General features: G+C 36.4%; 1 non-coding gene across 1 annotated transcript; it reads right to left on the bottom strand.

Moving 5' to 3' along the window:
* Positions 1-6,540: 6,540 nt before the first annotated feature.
* Positions 6,541-6,613, bottom strand: TRNAR-UCU (transfer RNA arginine (anticodon UCU)). The gene has a single exon. It is a non-coding gene; the product is annotated as a tRNA-Arg (tRNA).
* Positions 6,614-10,145: the final 3,532 nt, after the last annotated feature.

Consider the following 10,145-nt stretch of genomic DNA (forward strand, 5'->3'; position numbering starts at 1 on the left):
AAAAAAATACAAATGAACTTATTTCCAAAACAGAAAGACTCACAGGCACTTCCCTGGTGGCACAGTGGTTAAGAATCTGCCTGCCAATGTAGGGGACAGAGGTTCGAGCCCTGGTCTGGGAAGATCCCACATGCCATGGAGCAACTAAGCCCGTGTACCACAACTACTGAGCCTGCCCACCATGACTACTGAAGCCCACGCACCTAGAGCCCGTGCTCTGCAGCAAGAGAAGCCACCACAGTGAGAAGCCCGCACACTGCAACAGAGTAGTCCCGCTCACCGCAACTAGAGAAAGCCCATGCACAGCAGTGAAGACCCAACCCAGCCAACAATAAATTAATTTAATAAATAAATTTTTAAAAAGAAAAAGAAAAAAAAGAAAGAGACTCACAGACATAGAAAACAAGTTTATGATTACCAAAGGAGAAAGGCACGGGGAGGGGATAAATTAGGAGGTTGGGATTAACATATACACATTACTATATATAAGATAACCAACCAACCTACTGTACAGCACAGGGAACTATACTCAATATTTTGTAATAACCTATAAAGGAAAAGAATCTGAAAAAGAATATATGTATGTGTGTGTGTATATTTAACTGAATCACTGTGCTATACACCTGAAACTAACATAATGTTGTCAATCAACAATACTTCAATAAAAATAACTAAATAAATAAAAATGTTTAAAAATAAAATAGAAAAAAAAGAGAGACCATCCTTTCCCCACCCAATTATCTTGGTACCTTTGTTGGAAAACCAGGTAACCATAAATGTGAGGTTTAATCCTGTATATTCTATTTTGCTCCCTTGATCTCTTTGTCTATTCTTTTGCCAATATTAGAGTGTCCTAACTCTTATAAGTTTATAATAAGTGTTTGTTATTTACTTTTGTTCTCATTTTCCCTTTGTGGTTTGATGATTTTCTTTTGTATTATGCTTGAGTTCCTTTCTTTTTTGTTTTTGTGAATCTATTGTATGTTTTTGATTTGTGGTTATCCTGGCTTTCAAGTATGTTGACGCATAACTAAATCTATTTTCTTTAATAATCATGTAAGTTCAAACACATTCTGAAAGATCTACATTTTCCCCCCTCCTCTACATTTTGTGACTTTGATGTTTTGTTTTACATTTTCATATTTATCCTTTTCCTGTTAATTGTAGTTATCGTTTTTCATGTGCTTGTTGGCCATTTATATATCTTCTTTGGAGAAATGTCTGTTCAAGGCCCATTTTTGAATCAGTTTTTTTTTTTATTGTTGAGTTTTAGGAGTTCTCTATATATTTTGGATATTAATCCCTTATGGCTGATGCGCTTTGTTGTGCAACAGAAACAATGCAATCCCTATCAAACTACCAATGGCATTTTTCACAGAACTAGAAGAAAAATTTCACAATTTGTATGGAAACACAAAAGGCCCCAAATAGCCAAAGCAATCTTGAGAAAGAAAAATGGAGCTGGAGGAATCAGGCTCCTGGACTCCACACTATACTACAAAGCTACAGTAATCAAGACAGTATGGTACTGGCACAAAAACAGAAATATAGATCCATGGAATAGGGTAGAAAGCCCAGAGATAAACCCACGCACATATGGTCACCTTATTTTTGATAAAGAAGGCAAGAGTATAAAGTGGAGAAAAGACAGCCTCTTTAATAAGTGGTTCTGGGAAAACTGGACAGCTATATGAAAAGAATGAAATTAGAGCACTTCCTAACACCATACACAAAAATAAACTCAAAATGGATTAAAGATCTAAATGTAAGGCCAGACAGTATGAAACTCTTAGAGGAAAACATAGGCAGAACACTCCATGACATAAATCACAGCAAGATCGTTTTTGACCCACCTCCTAGAGAAATGGAAATAAAAACAAAAATAAACAAATGGGACCTAATGAAACTTAAAAGCTTTTGCACAGCTAAGGAAACCGTAAACAAGATTAAAAGACAACCCTCAGAATGGGAGAAAATATTTGCAAATGAAGCAACTGACAAAGAATTAATCTCCGAAATATACAAGCAGCTCATGCAGCTCAATACCAAAAAAAACAAACAGCCCAATCCAAAAATGGGCAGAAGGCCTAAATGGACATTTCTCCAAAGAAGATATACAGATTGCCAACAAACACATGAAAGGATGCTCTACATCACTAATCATTAGAGAAATGCAAATCAAAACTACAATGAGGTATTACCTCACGCTGTTCAGAATGGCCGTTATCAAAAAATCTAGAAACAATAAATGCTGGAAGGAGTGTGGTAAGAAGGGAACCCTCCTGCACTGTTGGTGGGAATGTAAATTGATACAACCACTATGGAAAACAGTATGGAGTTTCCTTAAAAAACTAAAAATAGAGCTACCATATGACCCAGAAATCCCACTACTGGGCATATATACCCTGAGAAAACCATAATTCAAAAAGAGACATGCACCACAATTTTCACTGCAGCACTATTTACAGTAGCCAGGACATGGAACCGATCTAAATGTCCATCGACAGATGAATGGGTAAAGAAGATGTGATACATATATACAATGGAATGTTACTCAGCCATAAAAAGAAACAAAACTGAGTTATTTACAGTGAGGTGCATGGACCTAATGTCTTTCATACAGAGAGAAGTAAGTCAGAAAAAGAAAAACAAATACCGTATTCTAACACATATATATGGAGTCTAAAAAAAAAGGTCCTGATGAACCTAGTTGCAGGGCAGGAATAAAGATGTAGACATAGAGAATGGACTTGAGGACACAGGGTGGGAGGGGGAAGCTGGGGTGAAGTGAGAGCAACATCGACATATATACACTACCGAATGTAAAATCATTAGCTAGTGGGAAGAAGCAGCGTAACACAGGGAGATCAGCTCGGTGCTTTGCGATGACCTGGAGGGGTGGGATAGGGAGGATGGGAGGGAGGCTCAAGAGGGCGGGGATATGGGGACATATGTATGCACATGGCTGATTCACTTTGTTGTACAACAGAAACTAACACAGTATTGTGAAGCAATTATACTCCAATAAAGATCTATTAAAAAAATAAAATGGAAAAAATATATAATTTGCAAATATTTTCTCCCATTCTGAAGGTTATCTCTTTTTCTCTTGATAATGCCTTTTAACACAATTTTTGGTTTAGTTGATTTTCTCTTTTGTTTTTCTATTCTTTGTTTCATTTATCTCTGCTCTAGTCTCTATTATTTCCTGCCTTTTGCTAGCTTTGGGTTTATTTTGTTATTTTTTTTTCTAGTTCCTTAAGTGGTCAAGTTATGCTGTTGATTTGTGATCTTTCTTGTTTTTTAATGTAAGCATTTATAGTTATAAATTTCCCTTTTAGCACTGATTTGACTGTGTCCCATAAGTTTTGGTATGTATGTTTTCATTTTCATTCATCTCTAAGTATTTTCTGTTTTCTTTCTTGATTTCTTCTTTGATCCATTGGTTATTTAAAAGTATGTTTAATGTCCAGAATTTTGTGAATTTTCCAGTTTTTCTTTTCTTATTGACTTCTAACTTTATCCCGTTGTTGCCAGAGAAGATAATTAGCACAATATCAGTCTTTTAAGATATATTGAGACTTAATTTGTGACCTAACATATGGGCTATCCTGGGAGATGTCCCATGTGCACTTGAAGAGAATGTGTATTCTGTTGCTGGGTAGAGTATTCTATATATGTCTCATATTTGGTTGGTTTATTGTGTTGGTTAAACCCTCTATTCCTTAATTATCTTCTGGTTGGTTGTTCTGTCCACTTTTGTGAGTGGGATGTTGAAGTCTTTAACTATTATTATAGAGCTGTCTGCCTGTTTCTCCCTTCAATTCTGTCAATTTTTGGTGGTTGTCATTTGGTGCGTAAATGTTTGTAATTGTTATGTATTCTTGCTATACTGAAGATTTTATTAATATATAATGTCCTTCTTTGTCTCTTGTAACCTTTTTGGATTTAAGGTCTATTTTTTCTCATTAGTATAGCCACCTGTGTTCTCTTTTGGTTATTATTTTCATGGACTATCTTCCTCTTTCAATCTGTTTGTGTCTTTGGACCTCAAGTGAGTCTCTTGTAGAGAGCATATAGTTGGATCATAAGGTTTTTTATTCATTCTGTCAATCTCTGTCTTTTGATTGGAGAGTTTAATCCATTTACATTTAAAGTAATTACTGGGAAGGAGAGACTTACTTCTGTCATTGTGCTTTTTGTGTTTTATATGCCTTTTCGTTTTTTGGTTCCATGTTTCCTGCATTACTGTCCTTTGCGCTTACTTGATTTTTTTGTAGTAAACTATTTAAATTTCTTTGTCATTTCCTCTCATGTATATTTTATGGATATTTTCTTTGTGGTTACAATGGGGATTACAAAACTTATAACTCTCTAATTTGAATATATTCCAGCTTAACTTCAATAACATATGGTAGGTCTGGGATAGTCTTCACTCTAGGAATAATTCACCCCCACTACTAAGGTGTGACTTAATGGAGTCTCCTATAAATATAAATATTTATATTTATATCTCCTATAAATATTATAAGTGATCACCAAATATTATAAGTGATCACTATTTTGTTTGGTTAGAGTTTGAACAGCTTTGCGTGACTTGTGGGAATTGTTTACCTTACCTTACAAGTCTCTACTCACTCCTTGGCTAGCCTTGTGGAGTTTTACTCTACACATGCATAACTATGTAATCACCAAGACTCCAGGTGATCCTTTGCTGATTTCTGGAGCTGTTTTTCTATGTAGCACACTTCTTTCAAGAACTCTGCCCTGAAACATCCAGCCACTTTAGCCTCCCTGAATCCCAATTTCCTCAACTTAGTGGAGAAGCTCTAGTTGAGTTCTTTCTCCCATCGTGCATAGTCTAAAAATTGGCTTCAAGAAGTCAGCCAGAGTGATAATGTACTTGTTTGTTTCTCTCTTGGGGATCATTGTCCTGAACTATTTGCTATCCAATATCTGACAACAGTTTTGTACAGCTTTCTAATTGTTTATGTTGTGAGGTTAACGCAGGGCTTTCCTGACTTCACCACAGAAAGAAGTAGAAGATTTGGGGCACTTAACAATGCCAATTAGGTGTGTTTTGGACAGAAGAGGAGAAGAGGCTCATGGTTAGTTAAGATTGCAGGGGAAAGCAACTTCAGAAAATATAATTAGTTATTTTAAGGAAAATCTTGCCTGAGCACCTGGGCTCATGTATCTTTCCTTAAAATAGTTCCAAAGTACTCAGGTTGAATATAAGTGGTATCTGGATTTTGTTTCTGTCTGAAATATTCTTTAATTTACCATCTTAATACATGTCTTTCTATTATCACTCAGAGCTCTTATATTTATGAATGTGACTGATTCAACCAGAGCATTTGTCCATTCTACTAATTTGAGTGTTTACTGTGGAAAGGTGTTTGTCATGTGTTTTTCTCACTAAATTAAGTTGGGGGGCATTCAGCAAAATAGGTGCTATGTGATGATGATGTGACTTTTAACATTAAATAGGAACAGCTCAGGGTATCTAATAGTTGAAATAAATGTATTATTTTCTTAGCTTTCATGCTGTCCTCTTGAGAATTCAACAAGGTTAGCTGATCTTGAGATGTTTTGCATTCACAGGAACCCTTAAGAACATTTATCCATCCCCTAGAAAATTAAGTCATCTCTTGACTCCCCACTTCGTATAATAAAATTTGGGATTGAAAATAATAATAATAGAAATTATTTTATTCAGGAGGATTTTCCCTAGTTAACAAAACTTGTCTAAATTGGCTCTGAAGCATGTAGGGGTAACAGACATTACGGATAATTTTGCTAAATTCCTCTTATTATTAATTCTGTTAACCAATACTAAAAGCTGATACTATTTACACATTTCATCTAAATCAATCTTGCCATTGATTGTTAGATGTAAAGAAGAATGCTGTAGACTAAAAAAAATCTTCTGTCCTCTTGATGTATAGAATATTTTTCTGTGCTTCCTGAAATAACTTTTTAAACCATATTTGTATATAAAGTATATTTTTAAAAGTTGCATATTACTGGGAGTGGTGGCCAAGATGTCAGAGTAGGCAGATCCTGAGCTCACCTCTTCCCATGGGCACATCAAAATTACAACTACTTACAGAGCAACTGTCAATGAGAAAACATGAAGACTAGCAGAAAAGATTTTCCACAACTAAAGATATGAAGGAGGAACCAAAACGAGACAGATAGGTGGGGTAAAGATGCAGTATAGTTGAAACCCACACCCCCAGGTAGGTGACCCACAAACAGAAGGACATTACAATTACAGAGGTTTTCCCCAAGGAGTGAGGGGTCCAAGCCCTACATTGGGCTCCCCAGCCAAGGGGTCCTGCACCAGGAAGATGAGTCCCCAAAACATCTGGCTTTGAAGGCCAGTGGGGCTTACATATGGGAGAGCTAGATGGCTGTAGGAAACAGAGACTCATCTCTTAAAGGGCACACACAAAATCTCACATGCTCAGAATCCCAGTGCAGAGGCAGTAATTTTTTTTTTTTTTTTGCCACACCACATGACATGCAGTATCTTAGTTCCCCGACCAGGGATTGAACCCGTGCCCTCTTCAGTAGAAGTGCAGAGTCTTAACCACTGGACCACCAGGGAAGTCCCTAGAGGCAGTAATTTAGAAGGAGCCTGGGTCAGAACCACTTGCTGATCTTGAGGTGCCTGATAATGGGATAGGAGGCAACTATGGCTCACCCTGGAAACACAGATGCTGGCAGCAGTCATTTTGGGGAGCTTGTTCAACCATGAGGGCACTGGTACTGTCAAGTGCCATTTTGAAGTCCTCCCTCTAGTCTATTAGTGCTGGAAGGTTACCTGCCCACCAGTGGGCCAACACCAGTCTGGGACCCCCTGATTCCCCACAACAAGCCTCTCTGGGACCTGGCCCCACCCACCAGCAGGCCAGCACCAGCTTAGGGCCCCTCTGGCCTCACAGCCAGTCATGCCAGGACCCAGCCACATGCCCCAGTGAGCTGGCAGCCACCACTCAAGGCAGACTCTGGCAGCCAACTGAGCCAGTATGCCCACAGTTGTTGGCCCCACCACAACAGAGGGGCCCACACAGCCCACATAAGAGGCACCCCTATAGCATATAGCTCTGGTCACTAAAGGGGAGTGTGCTGCTGTGTCCCATAGACGTCTCTTACATAAGCCCACTTCTTGAAGACTGGGAAACATAACCAACCAACCTAATACATACAAATGAACACAGAGAAATTAGGCAAAATGAGGACACAGAGGAGTATGTTCCAAATGAAGCAACCAGACAAAATCCCAGAAGAAGAACTAAATGAAGTAGAGATAAGCAATCTATCCAATAAAGAGTTCAAGTTAATGATCATAAAAATTCTCAGTGAACACAGGAGAAGAGTGGATGAACACTATAAGGCTATAGACTCTAAGACATTGAGGAAAGAAAATCAACGTGACACAAACAAATGGAAGGATACGCTGTGCTCATGAATTGAAAGAATTTATATTGTTAAAATGACCATACTCTCCAAGGCAGTCTACAGATTCAATGCAGTCCCTATCAAAATACCAATGGCATTTTTTCCCATAGAACTAGAATAAATAATTCTAAAATTTGTGTGGAAACACAAAAGACCTTGAATAGCCAAAACAATCCTGAGAAAGAAGAGCAAAGTTTCATGTATCACACTCCCTGATTTCAAACTATATTACAAAGCTACACTAATCAAAAGAGTTTGGTGCTGGTACAAAAGCAGACACATAGATCAATGGAACAGAACAGAGAGCCCAGAAATAAACCCACACTTATATGGTCAATTAATCTATGATAAAGAGGACAAGAATATACAATGGGGAAAAGACAACCTCTTCAATAAATGGTGTTGGGAAAACTAGACAGCTACATGCAAAATAATCAAACTGGACTACTTCCTCACACCATATACAAAAATAAACTCAAAATGGACTAAGGTCTTAAATGTGATACCAGAAACATCAGAATCCCAGAAGAAAACATAGGCAGTATGCTCTTTGATATTAAAAGATATTTGCAAATGATATATCTGATAAGGGTTTAAATTCAAAATATACAAAGAACTCATACAACTCAACATAAAATAAGCAAACAACCCAATTAAAAATGGGCAGAGGACTTGAATAGACATATTTCCAAAGAAGATATACAGATAGCCAACAGACACATGAAAAGATGTTCAACACCATCAGAGAAATGCAAATCAAAACCACAATGAGATATCATCTCACACCTGTCAGAGTGGCTATTATTAAAAAGACAAAAAATAATAAGTGTTGGCAAGGATGTGGAGAAAAGAGAACACTTGTACACTGTTGATGGGATTGTAAATTGATATAGAATTTGATGATATAGAATTGATGGAAAACAGCATGGAGGTTCCTCAAAAAATTAAAAATAGAACTACTATACAATTGAGCAATTCCACCTCTGGGTATTTTTCAGAAGAAAACAAAAACACTAATTCTAAAAGATATATGCACCCCTCTGTTCATTGCAGCATTATTTCCAACAGCCAAGATATGGAAGCAACCTAAGTGTCTACTGATAGATTAATAGATAAAGAAGATGTGGCATATATGACAGTGAAATATTACTTGACCATAAAAAGAATGAAATCTTACCATTTGCAACAACATTGATAGACCTAGAGGGTATTAAGCTAAATGAAGTAAGTCAGACAGAGAAAGACAAATACCATATGGTTTCACTTACATGTGCAATCTGAAAAACATAACAAAACAAAAAAAGACTCAGATACAGGGTCTGTTTCTAGTGTGATCAAACTCTAGTGTGATTACTAGAGGGGAGGATAGTGGGGGAAATGAATGAAATGGGTGAGGGATTAAGAGGTACAACCCCAGTTACAATATAAAGAAGTTATGGGGTTGTAGTATACAGCACAGGAAACATAGTCAATATTGTAGTAATTTTGTATGGTGACAGATGGTAACTAGTCTTATCCTGGTGATCATTTTATAATGTATAAAAATATCAAATCACTATGTTGTATATAGCTGAAACTAATATAATATTGTAAGTCAGTTATACTTCAATAATTTTTTTAAGTCACATGTTACTCTTGTGAATACCCAAAGAGGAAAATATACAATAAATAAATTGGCTAAGATATTCGTAAAGTTATCCATATATCTCTTATGTGAGATAGGCTCTTTTAATTCCCTATTTAAATTAAAAAATTAACATTAGTGTTTATCCACATAACATTCTGTCAAGAGGATTGGTGATACAGCATATTTTAAAGAAAATTTATTTTAGTCTCTGGAATTTTCTTCCAAGCTTCTGATGCAAGTTCTGCAAGTTTTGCTGCTGGACCTTTCTTAAACACACTAGAAAGTTTTAAGACAGCAAGCATGACTTGTATTCCTTTGTAAAATGGGCTTCAATGAGTTTGTAGTCATTTAGGCCTGATAGTTGAAATGACCACGTTCGTGCACATACAGGCAATAACAACTAATAACAACTACATCATGATTGCTTGCCAGATTTCTTCTGTAAGAGACAAAAATTGTAAGATACAGCCCTTTCTCAGAGGTGTTAAAATGTGAAAAAAAAAGTGTTCATTTTTAATTGGATAAAATATGGTATTCTTCCTTTCTCCTTTATCTGCTCTTTCCCTGAACTACAATAAATGCTATGAGGGTGGTCATCGATTGGGGGAAAAAAAAAAAACAGAAGCAGATAACTCTAATACTAATAATAAGAATTTTGGTAGAGGTAAAAACACAGTGCTGTGAGAACATGGAAGAAGGAATAACAAATTAATGCTATCTGTAAATGACCTACCACAGCAATAATTTAAAGATGGGTCTTGAGAATGAATAAAGGCCTTTCAACCATAGAAATGGAGGAAAGGCTGACTGGGCAGAGAAAACACCTTAAGGGAATATTAAGTGTGATATACCTAAGTAAGAATAGGTCTTGTTTATTTTTCTGTAATGGATGCAGTTAACTGATAAGTCTAGACTGAATAATATAATCTTGAATGCAATAATTACTGAGACTACTTGATTAGAGATGTTTCATTTTAACAATACTTCTGAAGATTCTTTTAACTTAAAACTTTAGACAATTAAATATAAGTTGAGAATGTTACAATACACA

This window comes from Delphinapterus leucas, chromosome 1, assembly GCF_059928025.1.
Source record: "Delphinapterus leucas isolate spDelLeu-1000000601 "Yukka" chromosome 1, BTC_Dleu_Yukka2, whole genome shotgun sequence".
In the NCBI taxonomy this organism is placed as follows: Eukaryota; Metazoa; Chordata; class Mammalia; order Artiodactyla; family Monodontidae; genus Delphinapterus; species Delphinapterus leucas.